Here is a 22,101-nt window from a genome sequence, read left to right on the forward strand (position 1 = left end):
TTAGGTCATCCTTTAAATCATTCCATCTTGTAGTCAGATTTTAGTAATCTTAAACTGATCTACCACTATGAAGTTTGATGAATTACATAAATTTGACTTTCTTTCTAGTCTTAAATGTTAAAATGTTTTAAAATGAGAAGAAATCTCTCTGCAAGGGGCCTTCATGATGGTGGAAAGTGGCTGCTCTTCCTTTCCACCCAAGACATTCTGAAATATCAGGCTTAATCATGGGAGTAGGGGAGGGACTGTGTTAGAGAGTAAGAAATACGTTCTGTGTGTGTGTGTGTGTGTGTGTGTGTGTGCGCGCGCACGTGTGTGTGTGTGTGTTAAAAGGAACTTTACTGGGTGTTGGGCGTTCAGACGAGGTCCATGAGGATGTTGTCCACCATGATGCTAGGCTGCAGGCCCTGCTAGGGGACCCAGCCTGGGGACCTCCCCCTCAGCAGCATCTGACCTGGCAGTGGAGCCCTCAGTGGGAGCTGGGCAGGCCAGGCAGGGCTGGGTGGGTGGTGGGTGCAGGAGGGGAGGCCCCAGCTGAGAATGCCCCAGGCCCTGGTGTGGTGGTGGCATTAGTGCAGGGGCCCCTGATGGCTGGAGGTGGTGGAGGGAGGCCTCGGGGGACACCCCAGTCTGGAACGGTGGTGGTTTAAGGAGGAAGCTCCACAGCTGGGTTTTGTGGCCGAAGGATGAGTCTGGGAGGGGGTTGCCCAGTGGCCACTCCAGGAGGGCTTTGTGGGGCACCTGCGGGGTAGGGGGGCTGGGAGGCACCCTGGGGCTGGGGCTGCCCCGCAGCCGCTGAGGCCCCTGTAGTATTTTTAGGCCAGGGCTGCGGCGGTCAGAGCAGTTCTGTGAGGGTCTTGCGTGGACCTCCAGAATGAGGCCCAGCCCTGGGGGCGCCTGCTGTGCCCCTAATCTGCGCTGCTGCTGGACTTGCTTGTGGTGGGTGATGACCGGCCGGATGCCGCTGACGAAGCTGCGCTGGTCGTAGGAGATGAGTCGCCTGGAGATCTTCTTGGACGAGTTCAGGAGCATGAGCACGCGCGCCTCGCAGAGGGCCGTGCGGCGGAAGTGCACGCAGCCCGCGGAGCCGATGCCCAAGAGGCGGTAGAGGCCTTTGAGGAAGTCCAGGTCCTTGATGAAGCGGAGCTGGACCATCCCTGATTTCCAGAACAAAGGGCCCAGGGTGGTCCGCAACTGCTGGGGGATGAGCCGCACGATCAGCGCCTGCGGCCACTGCCCGGCTTTCAGGTTCTCGCGATACTTCATGTAGCCCCCCCCCCCCCCCCCCCCCACACAAGGCAGGGGCGCGTCAGCTTGGTGTCGGCGTCCACGGAGGCAGGTTTGGGCTTCTCCTGCCACCTGAGGAACCCTCTCCAGGCCAGGAGTGTTCTTGAGACTGACTAATGACCTCCGAGAGCCTGAGCCCGGAGCTGGGCCGGAGAAGGGCCGCTCACGCCGCCTGGGGCCATGGTGCCCGCCAAGGACGTGCCCCAGGCTGCGCAGGGGGCGCCGGGCCCGGCCCAGCGGCCACAGTGGAGACCAGGCTGGGCTGGGAAGCGGGAGGCGGCCTGGGGGCGCCAGGGACCCTTGGGGGCAGCGGGAAGCCTGGGCCAGGCTGTAAGGGGCCCACTCCTGGAGCGGCTTGCTGAAGAGAGTTGAAGGGCGAGAAGCGAGGGCTCAGCCCAGCCTTCTGGTTCTTGGCAGCCTCTGCTGCGTTCTGCGCTGCCGCCTGAGCTGCACTCAGGTTCCCGAGGACCTGGTACTACTGCTGAGGGACTGGTGGGGCGAGGCAGAGGCTGCTGGGGGGCTGCCGAGAGTGTAGCCCCCGAGAGTGGAGCTGGAGGCAGGGCACAGGCTACTTTGGCTGGAGGGGGCCTGGGGCCGAGCCACCCGCAACGGACAGCACAAGCCCCCGCACCAGCACCATGTGCATCGGGTCCTGGCTCACGTCTGCTGGCGGCTGGAGTGGCTCCAGCATGGCCGGAGGAAGCGCCTTCTCCAACAGAAGCTGCAGGGCAGGCAGCTTCTGGGGACACACGATGGAGACGTAGATTCCTGGCTCCCTAGTCTTCTGCACAAGGCTCTCAGACGTGCACCCGGAGTACTTGGTGCTCTCGACAGTAGGCGGCAGCAGGTCCGGCGCGAGTTACAAGATAAGGAGGCCGACTCGGTGTGTCTGGTCGTTGTGCTCGCGCGTCTTCTTGAAACTGCCTGCAAGGCCCTGCTGAGACCTTTGGCGTGAGGCTGCAGCCTTCGCCACCCCACCCATGAACTTCATGCCATCTAGCTAGGTGAAAAACTCAGGCGCTGCTGGTGGGAGCACGACATTGGATGTGGGACTTGGGAGCGCTGTCCGCCGTGTTGAACACCACCAGGCTGTACTAGGCCCCGCATAGTCTCCCCTGAAGCCCGTCTCGGCAGGAGGATCACCATTAAAATACTCGACGGCCGGGAGCAGGTAGTGCTTGTGGAGGCCCTCGAAGCAGGTCCCCAGGTTGGCCTTGCCCTTTATCACAAACACCACGTCAGCTGCGAGGCCCCCTGCGCAGGCCGGCCCTCGGACCCGGGGACAATGCTTCACGCTGCAGATGCTGCAGCCGCGGGCAGAAATACGTTCTTAAGCTAATTCAGGTGACAGAGGAAAGGACTGAAACCTTCCCTCTGGCAGACTAAAGGAACTTTTGAAATTGCCCAGAGGTAGAGGTGTAGTCTTGGTGCCTCCATTTTGTCTTATCTGACTTGGGGATTCAGTTGCTGTTCCTCCCTCCACTAATTAGTCAGAGAACTTCCATGGAACCTCCTTTGACCCTGCAAACGACCTGAAGCACTGAACTCCTTGGAAGGATGGATGCCAAGTAGGTACCAGAACAACCATTGTTACCAAAGGTGATTTTCTTAGTTTTCACCTCTGTGTTCAGAGCTGCCCCGGGCCCTCAGCCATGTTAGTTCTAGGAGGGCTGTGATTTTTATCTGGCTTATTTGCTGTTGCAGCCCTAGAATGTAGACTAGTGTCTGGAACATATTTAGGTGTTCAATAAATATGTAAATGAAAGAATAAAATTAGGTACAAGAAATCAGTTGCTTAAACAGGCAATAGGGGAATTGAGAAAAGAGAAACTAGTTTGGAGTCAGAAGTCCTGGCATGTCACTCAGTATTATGTGGGTTTTAGGCTAAATGCAATCTTTCCAAACTTCTACTCATCTGAGAAACACAGATAATACCTTTCAGGGTTGTCGTGATTATTAAATATATAGAGTAAAAATATATAGTGTTTTGTAAACATTTGAATTGGGAAAGAGCAAAGATTAAAAAAATACATTCTGTGGCTATGTGGACGTTTATATAAAATAAAAGGGGCTCTGTTAATCACTGGGCAAGGAATGGGTGGTTAGATAGATGATGCCTGGGAAACTGGGCTCATTAAAGGATAAACCTACGACTAGATCCCTATTTCACATCATTTACAAAGATTAATTCCATTTAAATGAAAGATATAAATGTAAAAGAAAAGTATAAAGCTGATAGATGTTAGAAGTATGAATTTGAAATCTGGGTAAAACCTGAGGAAATATGAAATGTCACAACAGGACAATAAGAAATAGAAAACCTGAATAGATCAACAAATATTAAAGAAATTAAAAAGCTAATAAAAGATTCCCTTTTACCTCATACATTCAAAAAACCCCTAGTCTTAGGAGGTTTTCTTTGCTTCTTTTAAATGGTTTGGATGATTAGATTAGTCCCACACAGGATGGCCACCCTTTTGAGTAACTCAAAGTCTACTGATTAATAACTTAATCAAGGAATGACATACCATCACTTCAAAGGTTCTTGCCACACTTCGGAGGAAGGATTACACAGGGTATGTAAATCAGAGGGAGGGAATCTTAGGGACCATTTAATTTTCTGAGGGGGAGGTAATTAGGTTTCTTCATTGATTTCTGCTTGGAGGAGGTACTGGGGATTGAACCTGGGAGCTCTTGGGTGCTGATCACGTGCTGTACCACTTGAGCTATACCCTTCCCCCAGGAACTATTTTATTTTATTTTATTTTATTTTATTTTTTATTATTATTTTTTAATGGAGGTACTGGGGATTGAACCCAGGACCTTGAGCATGCTAAGCATGTGCTTTATCACTGAGCTATGTCCTCCCCCCCATTTTAGAATCTGCCTTTCTTAGTGTCCTTCCCTAGGGGTGTGGGCAAGTAAGTGTGGTGGATGCAGTCTAGGGAATACAGCACAACATGGACTAGAAGTGCTGGTCCTGATTCAACTTGGATAGACCTTGAAAACTGTCAAATGAAAAAGTAAGCAATAAAAGGATGTTTATAGGACAAAAAAAGTTATATAAATGAAAATGCATATGCTCAAAATAACACTATACATTTTATAAGAATATGTATCAAATGTGTTAAGAATAGGTGCCCAGGGTGGGAGGGAGGAAATGAAAGTTAAGATTAAGTGGAGGGTGGGGAAAAAAATAAAACGAGAGATTTGAAGATGAGAGAATGCCATAAACTGAGGCGAATGGATAATTCAACTCCCTGAAGCTGGGATACAAAAGGAAATAAATTGAAATACTTAAAATAGAAACTAAATTCTTTGACACAGCTCTTTTCCTTGCTTGTTTTCCTCTGCCAATGACTTAGAATGATTTTAGGCATAAGCAGAGCAATTCCTAATGTGCTGTACAAACTATTTCAGTGGCTTCTTTTCTCAAGCAGGTTTCCTAGAAAGGCTGTTGGATTTGTAGGGCAGGTCACACAGAGGCGGAACACAAGTGCCGTCGTTGCTAGAGGGGAATGGGACCTGCCCTGTTGGGGTGGTGAGGCAAGCAACTCTGCCTTGTCTGAAAGAATAGAGTCCTTATTAAAGTAACAATATAAATTAGCAAAATGTTATAAGAATTATAGGCAGTCTCCAATTTGTGAACATACGTTCATTTTTAAATTGAATTTTGAGAACATTCAAGCTTTCCTCTATAGGAACAATGCTATAAATCGTAGTTATATACCCAGTATTTGCTAGAACACACACACCACATAGCTGAAACAGGATAGGAGTGGAGCTCACTTGGGTTCTGAGTCTTGGGAATCAGGAGAAGGAAAAGAAGGAAGACTTCCAAGGCTGACTGTAATTAAAATGTTGAACTAAATGAAGTTCACATTTGTCACTCTGATGTTTCTTTCTTATGTCTCTTGCTTTCTTCGCTGTACATTATAATGGGAGTATTCTTCTTGTTGCAATAAAGCTTATGATCATTTTTAAATGGCTGCAGAAATTTCCATACAATGGGTAGATGAACATCCTTTGCTTAGCGGTTTCTCTATTGCTGACGATCAGGTCCACACTCCTTTTCTGCCCACTTTATTCCCCCCGGGTACCTCCTTTCCTGGCCCCTGTTACACATTCTCTAGTTACTCTGAGCACTTCCCCTCCCAGACCCCTAAAGCACTCCATTTTCCAAACTTACTTGACTTTCTGCTCTCTCAACCCAAGCTCTTGTTTATTCAGTGCAGCTGACTTCTGCAAAGATTCGTTGGAAGCTTTGAACTGAACTCAGTCATGCTTATGTATCAATGGCTAGTAGACCTCTAACCAGTCCAGAGTTATTCACATTGTTAAAAGAAGATGCTCGTTAATCCAAATTAATCTTTGCATTGAGCCAGCTGAGCAAATCAAAAGGAAAGTTTCCTGTTAGGGTAGAAAAAGATTGGATCAGGGTGATCACCTTACAAATAGGCTAATCCTGCTTGGGAATCTTTCCTCTAACCAAGTCCCCTAAGATATTGCTGGGTTTGCTGGGTTTGCACAGTTGATTTCATTCCTTTAGTCTTTTTTTTTTTTTTTTTTTTTTACATTTTTTTGAGTTATAGTCATTTTACAATGTTGTGTCAAATTCCAGTGTAGAGCACAATTTTTCAGTTATACATGAACATACATATATTCATTGTCACATTTTTTTTTCACTGTGAGCTACCACAAGATCTTGCATATATTTCCCTGTGCTATACAGTGTAATCTTGTTTATCTATTCTGCATATGCCTGTCAGTATCTACAAATTTTGAAATCCCAGTCTGTCCCTTCCCACGCTCCTCCCTCTTGGCAACCACAAGTTTGTAGTCTATGTCTATGAGTCTGTTTCTGTTTTGTATTTATGTTTTGTTTTTTTTTTTTTTTTTTTTTTTTTAGATTCCACATATTAGTGATCTCATATGGTATTTTTCTTTCTCTTTCTGGCTTACTTCACTTAGAATGACATTCTCCAGGGACATCCATGTTGCTGCAAATGGCATTATGTTGTCATTTTTTATGGCTGAGTAGTATTCCACTGTATAAATATACCACATCTTCTTTATCCAGTCATCTGTCGATGGACATTTAGGCTGTTTCTGTGCCTTGGCTATTGTAAATAGTGCTGCTATGAACATTGGGGTGCAGGTGTCTTTTTGAAGTAGGGTTCCTTCTGGATACATACCCAGGAGTGGGATTACTGGGTCATATGGTAAGTCTATTCATTCCTTTACTCTTGATCCTGTAGATCCTCTAAGCAGCAGTTTTTGTTTTTCCCTCCCCTCCTCTTTAATGGTTTCCATGTGGCATTGGTTGCCATTGAGAAGGGGAGAGAGGTGTCAAAGCTGTCTTTTGTTTTTTTCCTCTTTTTTTGGTGGGGAGGGGTTGTGGTAATCAAGTTTATTATTTTTTTTATTTAATGGAGGTACTGGGGATTGAACCCAGGACCTTGTGCATGCTGTGCTCTACCATTGGGCTATATCCTCCCCCCCGTCTTTTCTAACTGAGGGTTTATTGGTAAATTGGGAATGGTCTCTCCTAAAAAAGCTTAATAAGCAAATAAAAAGAATAAGAGTAAAGCAAATACAAAGTAGAGTTCAAGTCATTTGTTTTCCTAAATGTCTGCAGTTGGCAATACGGTGTAACCTAGACTTTCCTTATATCATTTCAGTGCATGTGTGTGTTGCAGTGGGAAAGGGCTGCTGGAAGCTAGGACAGGTCTAAGCAGGCAAGGGCTTAGGTCCAGAGGTCAGCAAGGAGCAGATTTATCTGGACCAGTGCTAATTATCTCAGCCCAAAGGAATCCACATTCAAATCTGTTTATACTTTCACAGGAGGGGGGTGATCATCATCAGATGCCACAAAAACTTGAAAGCGTTGAGGCCAGGAAGAGAGGCTGGGAATATCTCCCTCGAATGGAGATGCTAAGAGCACAGATCTTTGCTTCTGCTCTGGTCATTATCCCAAGACAACTTCGGTGGGATTGTTGCGAAGCCAGAGCCTCACTGAGTCACCGGCAAGGCGTGTATTCCATCTGACTCATTTCAGTCCACTCATTTTCTTTATTCTGTCAGAGATCTCAGTCCTCCTGTGGTCCTGTGCCCTTTTTTAGGACAAACACATCTTCTTTCTGACTTGGTTGCTCCAAACTCTTTCCACAGGTTTCTTTATTGTCTCATCAAAAAGAAACCCTCAGAAATGTGGTTTCACAAACCTGCAGCTCATTTCTGCTGTGACCCAATCACACTGCTGCCATCTCTCCCTCCTCCAAGGCAGACCTCTTCATCCATACATCTCCTTCTCCTCCTTGCCTTCCTCGCCCTCCTCCTCTTCTTCATTAAACGGTTTTACACACTGAGGTTTAATGGACACACAATACACAGCACCTATGTAAATCATGTAATTTGATGTTTTGGTATGTGAAGTCATCGTGAAACTGTGACCTCGTCACCACAGTTAAGATAGTGAACATGACGATCACCTCCAAAGATTTCCTTATACCCCTTGATAATCTTTCCCACTGCCCTCTCTTCAGCCAATCACTAATCTGCTTCCTGTCACTGCAGGTTAGTTTTATAAGGGGAATGAATGTAGAGTATGCTCTCTTTTGTTTGCCTTCCCTCACACGGCATAATTATTTTGAGATTCATCCATGTTTCTGCGTGCATACTGGTCTTTGTAAGGACGTGGCTTTTTTTCTTGGGTTCATGTCTAGGAGTGAAATGGCTGCATCATGTGGTGGATGCATGTTCAGCTTTTTAAGAAACTGGCAAATTGTTTTCCAAGGAAGTTGTAACATTGTTGCATTCTCAGCAGCAATGTGTGAGAATTCCAGTTGTCCACATCCTTGTCATCACTTGTTATGGTCAGTCTTGTTTTTCAGTCGTTCTAAAAGGTATGAGATGGTATCTCATGGTGTTTTAATTTGCATTGACTTAATGACTAATGATGTTGAGCATCTTTTCATGTAGTTGTTTGCCATTCATATGTCTTCTTTGAGGAAATATCTGTTCAAATCTTTTCTCCATTTGGGGAGAGGTTGTTTGTTTTCTTCTTACCAGGTTTTGGGGATTATGTATTCTGGATATAAGTTATCAGGCATATGATCTGCAAATATTTTCTCCCAGTCTGTGGTTTGTCTTTTCATTCCCCTGTCTTTTGAAGAGCAGATGTTTACAGTTTTGATGAAATACAATTTATCAATTTATTTTTAATGGATGTTGCTTTTAGTATCATCTGTAAGAAATATTTACCTAACCCAAAGTTACAAAGATTTTCTCTTATGTATTCTCTGAAAGTTTTATAATTTTAGGTTTTAAGTCTATGGATGTTTTAAATTAATTTTTTGTACATAGTGTGAGGTATTGAGAGTTCTTTTTTTTTTTTTTTTAACGCAGATATTTAGTTGTTCAGGCAGTATTTGTTGAAAAGACTAGTCTTTCTCCACAGAACTGCCTTAGCATCTTTGTCAAAAATCAATTTTTTTACAATATATTTGTGGCTTTCTTTCTAGACTCTGTTTTATTGATCTAGTTTGATGTCAGTAACACTTCTCATGATTACTGTAGCTTTATGTCAAGTCTTGAAATTGAGCACTGATAGTTTTCCAATTTTGATTCATTCTAAAATTGTCTTAGCTATTCTAGGTCATTTGCATTTTCATATGAATGTCAATTTATACAAAAAGTCTGCTGAGATTTCTGTAGGGATTGTATTATATTTATAGAGCTGTTTGAGGATAATTGATTTCTTACATCAGGTTTTTCAACCCACCTTCATCAGTTCTTCATTTGAATTATAGTGCTTTTTATGTTAAGTTGGGTATTTTATAGCTTAGTTTTCTACTGACAAAATTATTTCTTCAGGGAGCTATGGCTTACTCTTTCCAAATATGTAAAACTTATTTTTGGATGAAACAATTTTAAGCAAACACAATTACTTATTTACAATGGCATTTTTATTTTTAAAGTTAAAAATTGGAACATTAAAAAATGCTAAAAGGCGGGAGGTGGTAGAGCGCATATTTAGCATACACGTCCCGGGTTCAATCCCCCGTACCGCCTCTAAAAATAAATAAATAAATAAATAAGTAAATAAACCTACTTACATCACCCCCAAAACTAATAAAATTTTTTTTAAAAAAAATGCCAGGATACCACTTCCGATGGTCTGTCGGATGTGTGGAGTGCCTCTCAGACGCCCCCTTCAGATCCGAGGCCCTCATCCTCTGGCTGCTGGGAGTATTGGTGGTTGACGGCTCTCATCGAGCCTCTCTGGGGATTGCCCTCAGCCGACCACGGGACTCAAGGCCACAGCCCGTCCCCAGAGGCAGTACACATCCAATGACTAGTCCATAAGGCCTGACCTCCTTGCCTAAAGACAGAACCACTCTGAAGGGCTGCAGAAGCCGCACAGCTCCTGGTGGGATCAGCCGAGGCCTCTGTGATGTCAAAGTTCAACCCCTCCCCCACCCAGTAGACGTCCTGCCCTCTAATCTCCATCTCAGACAGTCTGTCTCCCAGGGAATCCAAGTGAAGACAAACGATAATTTCCTAATCAGCTCGCAGTTAATGCAAGGGCTTAAAGGAATGGAGATAGAGACCCAGGGCCAGCCCACAGGGCCCAGAGATGAGATGTGGCAAAAACCGGAAGCCAACTATTTTGACTGTTGGCTTATGGTCAAAGTCACATCCTTCACTTAGAAGGACTTTTCCCTTTGACATGTCACCTTATGAAACCATCTTGACTTTGGGAGGAGTGGAAAGCCCCTGGCAGGCTTCTGCGTCCTTGGTGGGGCAGGGACACGGAGGGCACGCGGCAGAGAGAGAGAGAAAGAGGGACTTTCTGTACAGGCTAATTGACGCTGGCTGGAGAAGCTCACCCTCTGGGCACAGGGCATCACAGTTGGAGGGGCCGCCGGTAGGGGAGGGCTCACTTTATTAACTGTTCTCAACTCCTGTTTGATGGGCCCAGGAGTGTGAGCCGGGAAGCAGGAGGAAATAGTACCAAAAACCACTGTAAAATTAAACATTGTGATCCTCAAACATGGTTTTAGTCACTTATTGATGCTAATAAAACCTAGAGTGATCAGAACTGACAGGTGGCGACCAGGATCCTCAAGGAGGCATTTCTCCACGGCTCTTCTCTGAGACAGGAGCCAGCATTCCGCCTTCCGTTTTGACATAAATCCTTCCCTACTGTGATTCCTCTTGGAATCACCCCACATTAAAAAAAAAAGTTAGAATAGGGCCTTTAAAAACAGCCTTAGGGTGGTGGGTAGTTATGGCTCAGTAGTAGAGTGTGTGCTTAGCATGCTATGAGGTCCAGGGTTCAATCCCAGCACCTCCATTAGAAAAAAAAGTCAAAAAACCATTGGTCAGCCCATGTAAATGAGTTTCACTTTATACAGCAGATATATTTATGTAAATTTAATTATATAATCATGACTAATAAATAATTGTATTATAAAGTCATTTCACCTGTTTTCCCTCCTCGTTTGACATTTGCAACAATCTATGGCAGAGGAGGAAACTAAAGTTGAAAGAGGTCACTGGCTGGTACTGGGCCTCTTAGTAAGTGGATGAACTTGAACTTAAACTTGGGTCCACAGACACTAACACCGGTGTTATTTCCTTCCCTTAAAAGCACTAGAAGAATTTACCTTCCAGAAGACTCCTCCATAAGTCTGTATCAGTCTGGGTGTTCATCTGTTCCGAGGTGGAGCCAGCTGCTCTCTTTGAAGGAACACAAATTTCAAGACTTTCTCATAGGAAAATGAACAATGAAGGAACCATCACCGTGGTGCCCTAGGTGAGTGGGAGATTGGCAGGCACCAAGGTTTCCACACTTGCCTAGCTGGCTTGCTGTGGGATACCAGCATTACGCACATTCCTAATGAAAGTCCTGGAGATGTTTTACCAGCAAAACTACCTTGGCAGTGGGAGGGGAGGCTCCCTGAGGAGGGGTTGGGGGGACGGGACAGGAGGTGCTGTGGAAGAGGAGCTGCAAGCGAGGCCTGCACGCGCTCCAGCTGCCACTCGGTGAGGCAGGCCCAGAGGGTTCTGGAAGGAACAGAGGACCCAGTGTGAAACCAGGCCCTTCCCAGCCCCACTTCATTTAATCCTCACTCCGCTGCAGTGAGTTTTCCTTTCTTTTATTTCAAGTGTGGAAACAGATTTTAAGAGGCTGAATTATCAAAGGTCAGAACAATTAGTGGGATATGAGCGCAGGTCTCTCTGATTCCAAATCTGTTGTGTTTAATCACTTGGTTTATATTGAGTATAGAGGTAGGCAGGATAGTGAACTGCTTTGCATACCTGCAGGCTCGTATTTAAAATATTTCTTCAACATTTACCTAGTGGAAAAGTTCAGGCTTGGTGGGGGGGTTGACAGGTGGGGGCAGCATCCAGCGTGGATACAACACCTCCTCCCTCTGTGTGAGGCAGACAGGGCAGCTCTGGGTTCACCTGAGCCCAGTGTTGGGAGGGATGTCTTCCCCACCCTAAGCAGCCCATCAGAGTATCCCTTACAAGGACGAGCAGTTCGGCCCCTGAGAGGCAGCCTTGTAAACAACGCTGCCAGGGAGATGGCAGTGCTGAAGGCCGGATCCCTGGGCACTACCCTGTTTCCCCATGTGGTCAGACCACAGACCACATCCGTGGACACTCTGGAGAAGTCTCACATTCTGTCTATTGGCTTTGTTCATCATGGCCTGTGTCTATGCTCCGTTCAGGGCTGGCAGCCTACCTGGAAATGCTGGCCCCACTGGCCAGATGGCTCCACCTGGCCCTCCTCCATCTGGCTGTATTGCTCCTGTTCTGCAGCAGGGGTACAAGCACCCCTTTCTCAGCCAGGAGAACAGGAGTCAGGGGACCTGGTGACTGTTACCTGCTTGGGTGGCTTCCTCCCAAGAGACATCGCCTGCTTTCCCTTAGATTGCCAACCGCCCCAGGAAATCAGAGGACATCCTGCATCCATCCACCTTAATCTGAAGGAAGTTTGGATTACAGGAAGACCATCCTCGAGGAAGTGTGCCCCAGGATTTGCACAAGATGATAAATAACCAAAAGCCTACTGCTTGCATTTTATTTGCTGTCTGTAAATCATCTACATATTTGATTGAGGCTGCTCTTCATGCATAGGTGAATGGGAAGTGAACTGAATATTTTTTAAAACTAACTTTATACAATAATTCAGACATTTTTCCATCAAGGAATTAGTAGTCTACCAAGATTTCAGTCCACGGTGTGGGACAAATCTTATGTGCCCAAGCCAATTTCAACATTTGGAAAAGATAAGGTGAGAATTTGTGCACAAGTGAGTATGGGTGTATGGGGATAAAAGGAGAGAAAGGAGCAAAGATGACCAGAGGTGACTGGCAAGGAAGGAAGACCCAAGAAAAGCCTGCACCCGCTATGAAGTGCTCATCGGAATGCTAATAATTATTAGAGGAAAGGAGACACAGAAGATGAATGTCCTGTCCCCTTTGGTGAGACGTAAGTCAGCTAGCCATGCCAGGGAGCCTGTCCTAATCTGTGCAAAGCAGGAAGGGCTATTGCCTGGTATTTACAAGATTCATCTATGCTCTAAAGATATGCAGATTATTCCATGAGTGAGAGACTCTGGAAGAATGCTCAGCTGGTGCTGGCAGAGATTGAATTTCCTGGAGGAAGATGGATCATCCTAGCCTGCAGATGTATACATGATTTCCCAGTGCCTACTGGTGAGTTTGAACAAATTCTATGAAGACAAATCAGCGAACACTATTAAGGAGTGTCATGAAGTCTAGGGGAAGATACTGGTGCAGTGGGTCTGGCCACCACAGGGGCAGGTAGGAAGGTCTGGAACATCTGGCTGTGAATGTAACATCTGAATGATACGGTGTTATTCATCATGGTGTCAATTTTCCCTTCTTTTGTTCTGGAATAAGTCTCTCATGCATAACAAGTTGATACTCTAATAAGGATTTAATTAATGGTTTTCCAATTCCTTTGAGAAAGAGAAATTAAATTAATTAAAGCAGGAAAGTGGACAGAAAAAGCAAGTGGCTTAGCCAAGATCTCATAGCTCAGTGGCACCTAACTTGAGGTTTTTGACTCTAGTAAACGATCCAAAGGAATGTTACTGCTGCCTTCTCTCCTTGTATCAGTTTCTTTCCACCCAAAATGTTGGGGTGACCAGCAGGATTCTTGTTTTTTTCTGGTCTTTTCAGAAAGCAAGAGGCCATTTTTTTTTTGTACACAAATGTTCGTAGTAGCATTATTTGTAATAGCCAAAAAAGGAAACAATCTAAATGTCCATCAACTGAAGGATGGTTAAACAAAATATGGGGTGTCCATGCAATGGTGTATCATTCAGTCATAAAAAGGAGTCGAGTTCTGATACATGCTGCAATGTGGATGCACTTTGAAAACATTGTGCTAAGATAAAGTCGGTCCCCAAAGACCACATGTTGTTATGATTCCATCTATCTGGAATAGAATCTATTTGGAAATGTCCAAAATAGGCAAATCTATAGAAACAAAGTTGTTTGTTGGCTACCTTGGGCTGAGGAGCTTGGGGGTGGGGGGTGGTACAAGGTTTCTTTTTGAGGTGATGAAAATGTTCAGAAATTGTGTGAGTGGTTGTAAAACTGTGAATATACAAAAAAACCCGTTACATTGTACACTTTCAGTGAGTGAATTGTATATCAATTACATCTCAGTCAAATGGTTCAAAACAAGTAACGAGAGACCAGGGGTGTTGCCGATGGGAAGCCTCACTTGGTTTGCACCTCTTGGCATAGTCCTGGGACCAGAGCTGAGTGTAAGAGGTGAAGGGAGGAGCCTGGACTGGACACCTCCGAGGCTGGAGCCGGGAGGCATTCACTAACTGAATGCAAATACTGAAATTCTTGCCTCTTTGTTAATGCCCAGTCAGGGAGGGGAAAGAGAAAAGCGTTTGGCTTAAGTCTTAGGGTTTGGAGCTGGGAAGCGTTTTTGAGGGTGACTCAAAGCAATTTCAAAATTAGGCTTAAATAGAATCAGCACTGCTGTGTATTTGCAAATCTCTTAACCCTTCATCTGGGATCTCATTCGAAGTCTCAGTGCTGAGGTGTTGAGAAGGGGAGAATCTCATTTGATACTCAAGAAGGAAACCCAGAAGAGGAAACCAGTTCCCTCGAAGAAATGTTATCTCCTATTGTTGTATGTGGCATTGTAAGTTAAATGTGACGATTTCTCCAGCAGCAAAGCTCACAAGACACTGAAATGAATGGTCTCTGTGAAGAGGTGGAAACCTTTGTGTATGGGGACACATGGGAATTAGATGCAACCCATTATGAGACTGGGATGTGGATTATTTGGCCTCTGAAAAACCCGAGGTCAGTGGAAGCTGCAGTTTCACCTGTTGAAGGATCAAGTTCAAGTGTGGTCTAGTGGGATAAACACAGTCAAATGAGTCATTCCACTCAACATTTAAAAATTTTTTTTTAACTTTTTAATTTATTCTTTAAATTTTTATTATTTAAAAATTTTTATTTTTAATTTAAAATTATTATTAATTAATTGATTCAAAAATTTTATTTATTTTCTTGTTTTTTAAAAATATATTCCACTCGAGTTTTAAACCAACTCTTGTTACACCAGTATATTGTGTTATGCTGGGATAAGCCACTTGCCTCTACAAATCTGGTGCAAAATTGTGAGCAAGGGCTGGTTTTGAAAGAAATGGTGAAGCCATCTTCTGTTTTCCCCCAGCACCCTTGTATTTTAGTTCCTTAGTATCCTGGCCTGGCTCAAGAAGAGAATGGCTTAGGCTAAAACAATCTGATAAACAAATTCATATTAAAATGTATGGGACTAAGAGTTATTTAATGTGTTGCATTTTAAGAAAGGAAGTCAGTTGCCTTAAGGAACAATTTAATGAACTCATACCTCATTGCGCTAGAATTTTTTGTTTTGTTTTATTTTGTTTTAGGTTGGTGGGCCTTCTGGATGCTTCTTAATTGACATCAGCTAGACCAGTGCATCTCCAATTTGAATGTACAGGTAAACCACCTGATACTCTCATTAAACTTGACTCTAATTCAGTATGTCTGGGTGGGGCTCTCGTGAGATTCTGCGTTTCTAACAAGCGCCCTTGGGCTGCTAACATGGCCAGTGGGGACCACCTTTTGAGTAGAGGGGCCTGGATGACCACCACCCTCCATTCAGCAGCACTAATACATGCAGGAAGGAGATGAGTTCCTCTTTCTTGGAGTCCCCTTGACAGCAGCAACTGTGTCATAGTTGCTCCATTTTCATCTCGGTTTCTACCTCTCCTCACTTTAGCACTGTGCTTGGCATAAAGAAGGCACATTTTTTTTTTTGCCTGAAGAATTCATTTTTATCTTTTATTGAAGTATAGTCAGTTTACAATGTTGTGTTAATTTCTGGGGTACAGCATAGTGATTCAGTAATACACACACACACACGTATATATATATATTCCTTTTCATATCCTTTTTCAGTATAGGCTATTACAAGGCATTGAATATAGTTCCCTGTGCTATACAGTAGGAGCTTGTTGTTTGTCTGTTTTACATATAGTAGTTTGTATCTGCAAATCTCAAACCCCAGTTTTTTCCCCTACCCTTTTCCCCCCTGGTAACCATAAGTTTGTTTTCTATGTCTGTGGGACTGTTTCTGTTTTCTAAATAAGTTCGTTTGTTTAGATTCCACATATAGGTGATATCATATGGTCTTACTTTTAATGTTGGACTATGAGCAGTCAGCCCTGAAGGTGATCAGATAAAGTCATGAACTCTGAGAGTTCATGATACCTCTGCTCCTGCTTGGCCACATGGTGTAAACTGGTGCTTTTCACCCCCACTGCAGATTAGGGGAATTTAAGACATAACCAATGCCCGGGTACACCCCAGTGCTCTGATTTAATTGAACTGTTCTGGGGCCTTTGTATGGATGGATAATTTTAGAAGCCTTCCAGGGACTTATAATTCAACAATAAAAAGACAAACCAACCAACTGAAAAATGGACAAAAGATTTGGACAGAAATTCCTCCAAAGAAGATATACAAATTGCCAATAAGTACATGAAGAGCTGTGCCAACTCATTAGTCATTAGGGAAAGGAAAATCAAGGCCACAGTGAGATAACACTTTATACCTAATAAGATGGTTAAAATAAGAAAAAAGACAGGACGTGCTGGTGAGGACATGGAGGAATCAGAACCTGGATACCCTGCTGGTGGAAATGTAAAATGGTGCAGCTGCTTTGGAAAATAGTTTGGCAGTTCCTCAAAAAGTTAAATATGGAATTGCCACATGACCCAGAAATTTCATTCCTGGGTAGTTAGTACCCCAGAGAATTGAAGACATATGTTCTCACAAAAAATTGGACATGAATGTTGATAGCAGCATTATTCATAAGAGCCCAAAAGTGGAAGCAACCCAAATGTCCATCAACTGATGAAGAGATAAATAAAATGTAGTATATACAATGGAATATTATTTAGCCATAAAAAGGAATGAAGTACTGATACACATATGGATCAACCTCAAAAACATTGTGCTAAATGAAAGAAGCTAAAGGCCACATATTGTATGGTATGGTAGTGGGTACTCCTGAGGATTTACAAGCTCTTCAGCCCAGGATGGTGGCAGAAGGAAGGGCCAGCTCAGAACTGGGCAGCTGGGCAACATTGGTTGGGGTGGGGGTTCCATTTGTGAACCAGGCCTCCTGTTCCCTGTGTTTCCTCTACTGCTCAGGGCACCTGCCTTCCCAGCCCCCCATCCCCACCCCTTGGGAAAACTGTACACCCATCCATTTACACGAAGGTGTTGGGAACTTAAAGTGCTACTTCTTCCAGGCTCATTTGCATTTAAACAGTGGCTTTCAGGAGAAAGTGGTCTTTCTAAAGTGCAGTTTTAAGCTCTAGGGTGCCTGGGTTGGAAGCCGCCTGGTCTTCAAATCACATCTCCTCAGAGACAGCCTATGGGGCACAGGAATTCAGCTGTGTCTCCAGCTTCCACTGCTGAAGGCTGGCGGGCCCTCCCTAGGTGCAGCTGGGCTGCTGGAGCTGAGGAATTCCCCATCTGCTCACAGCCCCGTCCTCTGTGGGAGAGAGGCAGCAATTAGCATCCCTGGAACAGATCCTCTTTGTTTACGTTCCAGACTGTGGGATTCAGGCCTCCCCCAGAGACATGCTAATTATGTGGAAGGGACCCTGGGTGCCTATTGGCATCAGATCCCGGCTCAAATGTTGCTGCTGCTGGAAATAAGCCAGGTGTAGGTGAAACCCCGTCCAGGCTTGTGCATTGATTGTAACCCGCTTCTCATCCAGGAAGCCCCCTGCTGCTCCAGCCCCTGGAGCTCTCTCCGTATCTTCCTACTCCAAAATTTCTATAGCTCCCATGGTCAGGAAAACATGCTTGCTCTCCTCATGAGTATCTTCCATCATCTCACCCACGATTGCCTTTCCTTCCTATCTAAATTGCGGTTCCTTCACAGGGGACCTTGTTTTATACTTAAAGAATCTACCAACCAATCAATCGATGTTTATTAAAGAATCCTTTTTGCCAAGCACCACGCAAAGATCAACAGGGCACTGTCAGCTGAGGGGGGCTGAAGAGGGATTTGAGGAGGTGAGCTGCTCCAACTAGAAGAAGGCGCAAGGAGCCGACCTGGAGCAAAACAGCACTTCATTGCAGTATAAGGGGGTGGTGTGTGCGGCGTGGCGGCGGTGCCGGCTCTCAGTACTTTCTTCTAGTTTAACAAGGTGGTGCTGGCTGTGGCGCACTTGTCCTGCTTTTATCTATTCTGCCCGCACATGGGCAGTGTTCATTTCTTTGTTCATACTACTTACATAACGCTGCTAGCACGTGCGTACCTTTACTTTTCTTTGTTCATAAGGCTTACATAACTGGCACATGTGTATTGTTCATAATGCTTACTCAGCTACCAGCACGTGCATACATTTACCTCTTACCAGGTGCAAGCTATTGTGAACTATTGTTCTGGGCTCCCCTGGCCTATTCACTTAAGGCTGGGTCCCATGGCCTATTAACTAAATGCTGCCAACAGGCACCATCTGCAATGAGTCGTGTGCAGCTTAGTTGGGGGTTGGAGGATATACAGCTGAGTGAACAGTTACGTACCAATGGCTAATAGAGGAATGCATTGATTACTCTGGGAAGGTTGAGGAGGGGGTCCAGAAATGTGCCTGGGAAGGAGGGAAGGGAGGAATGGCGGAGGGCTTCCTGGAGGAGGTGACATCTGGACATGATTAAGGATGAGTAGAGTTTACCTTACCAGTGTTACAGACAGCTGGAAAAGCATGTACAAAGTCACATGGTGGGAAAGAGCTTTGGGCTTTCCTGGGACCGTGGGAAGCTGAGGTGATTGGGTTGTGGACCACCTGTGAGAGGGACAGAGGCAAAGTGGAGAGGCAGGTGGCTGAGTCCTAAAAGGTATTACCTTCCAAGCTAAAGAGTTTGCAGGTTGACTTGAGGTCCTGGGCAACCAGTGAAGGATTTTAATGAGGATGGTATGGGCAGAGTTGCTTCTCAGAGAGAGAGAGAGGACAGTGTGGAGGATGAGATTGGGGTTATGAAATGAAAGGGGGGACCAGGAAGGTGCCAGGACGGCTGAGGACTGAGACCCAGGCAGGAAGAGTGGGGCAAGGAAGGAGGTGGTGAGGGAGAGGGGAGACCAGATAGCACAGGGGAGTTAATGAGATCAAAGTGTGGACACATTGGATTGTCAGTCATGAGGTTACTGGTGATTTTAGAGCAATTTCAGTGGAGCGGTAATGAGTGGATAATACTTTCAAAAAACTTTGCTTTGAAGGATGGGAGATGATAGAATGAAGTCCAAGTGGAGCAGGTGTAGGAAAAACTTCCTTCTAAGACAGATTTTGAACATATCTCTATCCTTCCCCTTTCCCTATTTTACTGAAATCATCTGAGCAGGTGGATGGATGCCTGCCTCCCTGACCACCCCAGCATTGTTGTGCATCCCAGTCTGGGTCAGGGGCTGCTCTTCTTCCAGTGCCCCAGCCCCATGAAGAGCTGTGGCAAAGCGCACAGGTGGTGAACCAGGTTGTCGCTTCCTTATGTGTCTTCCTCATAGACCGGGAGGGGCACAGAAACTACGCTCACGTAGCTTGGGTTTCCCATCCCCCATCCTGGTGCTTGGCACGAAGTCGGTGCTCAGTAAATTGCCTTGAACCAGCTTGTGTGAGCAAAGTGGTGGCTTGTTTCCAGACACTGCCTACCTGGGGAGACCCAGGTGGAGTGAACTGTGGTTATCCTAGCATTGGAGCCACAAGGCATCTGTTGACTCTTGTGTGACCAAGAAAAATGACAAAAGAGCTGAGATTTCTCTGCCTCTCAATCCAGGGCCAACACCTTGGGAATAAATGTTTAAGTGCAAGTTCAAGCACATCCACATCAGGTATGTGAACCCAGAGTGGCTCACTCGTGTTCCCGGAACTGGTGTTTGAGGGTGCCAAGGGTGTGCTAATTCTTGTCCCTCCTAGGTCATGAAAAATCTTAAAGGAAGTGCAGTCATCTGTGTTGATTTCCTAAGTGGAGGCTGTGAGTGAAAGGCTCTGCCCACTCACCGATATGGTTCCCTCCTCACTGATGCCTGGAATTGTCCTGGTCTCTGTGAGTGTGCATTACCCCTTAAGTACTGCCGTAACCTGGCTCTCCTCACCTGGAAAGTCAAGGAGTCATTTCGGCTCCAGTTCACTCAGATTCTGCTTAATTTTTAGATCCTTTCTTGAGATAAGGTTTTGATAGGGAGAGCTGGAAGGATGTTATTTATGTACCTGAGAGGGAAGAAGGGCTTCTGCGGAGGGTGAAGGGCTGAGAAATGGGAGGCTATGGCTCTGGGAAACCAATTGCCTACGCCCCTGCCTGCATATCACCTCCAATGCAAATGAGGAGTCAGGATGACCCTGACGGTGAGATACCCAAGCAATCAAAGCAAGTTCTTGGTGGTCATGTGAAGTCATATCCGTGGGCTCCCACGGGAAGTGGCAGTTTGGACCAGACCAGTTCAGACCTGCCCTGAAAGTAACTCAAAGGCCCCTGAAGCGGTCTCAGAACTCCTGGGACTGCTCTTCCTGGGACCGCTCTTTCTGGGACCTGCTCACTGGATCTGCTCTGGCCTGGACAACCTCTAGGTCTGCCCTGTGCTGTGACTAAGCCCTCATGGTGATTCAGGCTCAGAGCACACCCAGCCTGCAGGGAGGGAAGGCAAGCTCCCTGTTCTACAACAAAAGCATTGAAGGCACCTCTGTCTGCCCTTGACGTCGTGAAGATGCTGCCCCGAGAAGGCCTGGTTCTGGGTCTCAGTTGGTGGATAGAGCAGAGATTCTGAGAGAGCTTTCTTCACTTTCTGGTTCTGAGTAGGCAGTGAGAGTGCGTGCTGTGACTTGGTCAGAGCTTGGTCCGGGCAGTGGTTCTCACATCGTGAAGTTGAGGAGACCCTTTCTGATGCGTCGTGGCCAACTAGGCGTGAGAGGATGAGGAACGTAGAGCATCTTCAGAGTCTGTTTTTAACTCTCAGTGCAATGACCACTCTCTGAAAAGGGGAGGCAGTGCACTTTCCCAGGAAAAAGCTGAACTGGGAGCCAGGACGCCTGAGTGGTTCTACCACTCAAGATCCAAGTGCACTTTACTACCTGGGTCTGTTTCCTCATCTCTACAGTGGGGACGAGAATACTTGTCCTGGGCCCTCGTAGACTAGTTTTGAGAATCAAATGAGATAAAAATATGAAAGGGCCTTGAAACTGCCACATGCTGTCCTGAGATAGGAGATGGTTCTTTTGTTGTTTGGTTTTTTTTTTTTTGGAGGGGGTAATTAGGCTTGCTTATTTATTTATTTTTAGAGGAGGTACTGGGGATTGAACCCAGGACCTTGTGTATGCTAAGCATGTGCTCTACCACTTGAGCTATATCCCCTCCCAGGAGACGATTCTTTTGGTTACGGACCAACTGGACTCTCCCTCCTCCAGATCTTTGCTACGTTAGACCACATGGGCCTGCAGGGGTGGGGGTCCGTGTGGCAGTGGGGCTCTTTCAGCCCAATGTGGGGCCTTCCAACTGGCAGCACAGTTTGCTGCCTTGTGTCTCTTGTCCATCTGTCCCACAGCAGAGCCAGTGGGGGCTTCGAGGCAGGAACTGTTTTCATGGTTTCTGCCATGAGCAAAGCAAGCTTTCCCTGGTCTGTGCTCCAAGCCCCCGGTTGTTGGAGAGGATCGGAGACTTGCTTTTATCTCTGGAACAGTTACAGCTTTTATGGTCGGTCAGGCGTTTTATTGTTTCCGCCGTGATGCCATGGTTGGAATTTGGTCCTTCTCTTTGTAGTGCTCCCCGCTGTTGAATTAATAAGGGGGAAGTCAAGGGAGTTGTGCGCTGGACAGTGAAAGCTGTGGGCTTGGGATTTTACAAACTCATGACAGTTCTCTTTTGGTTGGGAGGCCGCTGAGCTAGGAAGGGTTGGAGATCTGGAATTCTCCTTTCTCATCTGGCTCCTGGGAGTGGGGCCGGGATGGCTTACAAATCTCTGGGCATTGTCTTATTAAAATTCTCTTGTGGGAAGCAGGCCAGTGCCAGAGGAGGGGCTTTCTGGGGACCATCTCTGAGTGGTGACGGAGCAAAAATGTCAGCATCAGGTCTGTGGAATTTAGCCCCAAAATGATCAGTTTCATGCAAAGAGCAGTGTCGAACAGGGAAACAAGATTCAACCACTTAGGATTCTGGCTCTTTGGAACCTACAGGAAAGGAAATTGAACATAGCCACACGTGGTTAGGACCC

General features: G+C 45.7%; 1 pseudogene; it reads right to left on the bottom strand.

Annotated features, from left to right (window-relative positions):
* Positions 1 to 410: 410 nt before the first annotated feature.
* Positions 411 to 15,215, bottom strand: LOC105074006 (mediator of RNA polymerase II transcription subunit 25-like; annotated as a pseudogene).
* Between the last annotated feature and the right edge of the window lie 6,886 nt (positions 15,216 to 22,101).

The sequence above is a fragment of the Camelus bactrianus genome, chromosome 30, assembly GCF_048773025.1.
Source record: "Camelus bactrianus isolate YW-2024 breed Bactrian camel chromosome 30, ASM4877302v1, whole genome shotgun sequence".
Taxonomy (NCBI): domain Eukaryota; kingdom Metazoa; phylum Chordata; class Mammalia; order Artiodactyla; family Camelidae; genus Camelus; species Camelus bactrianus.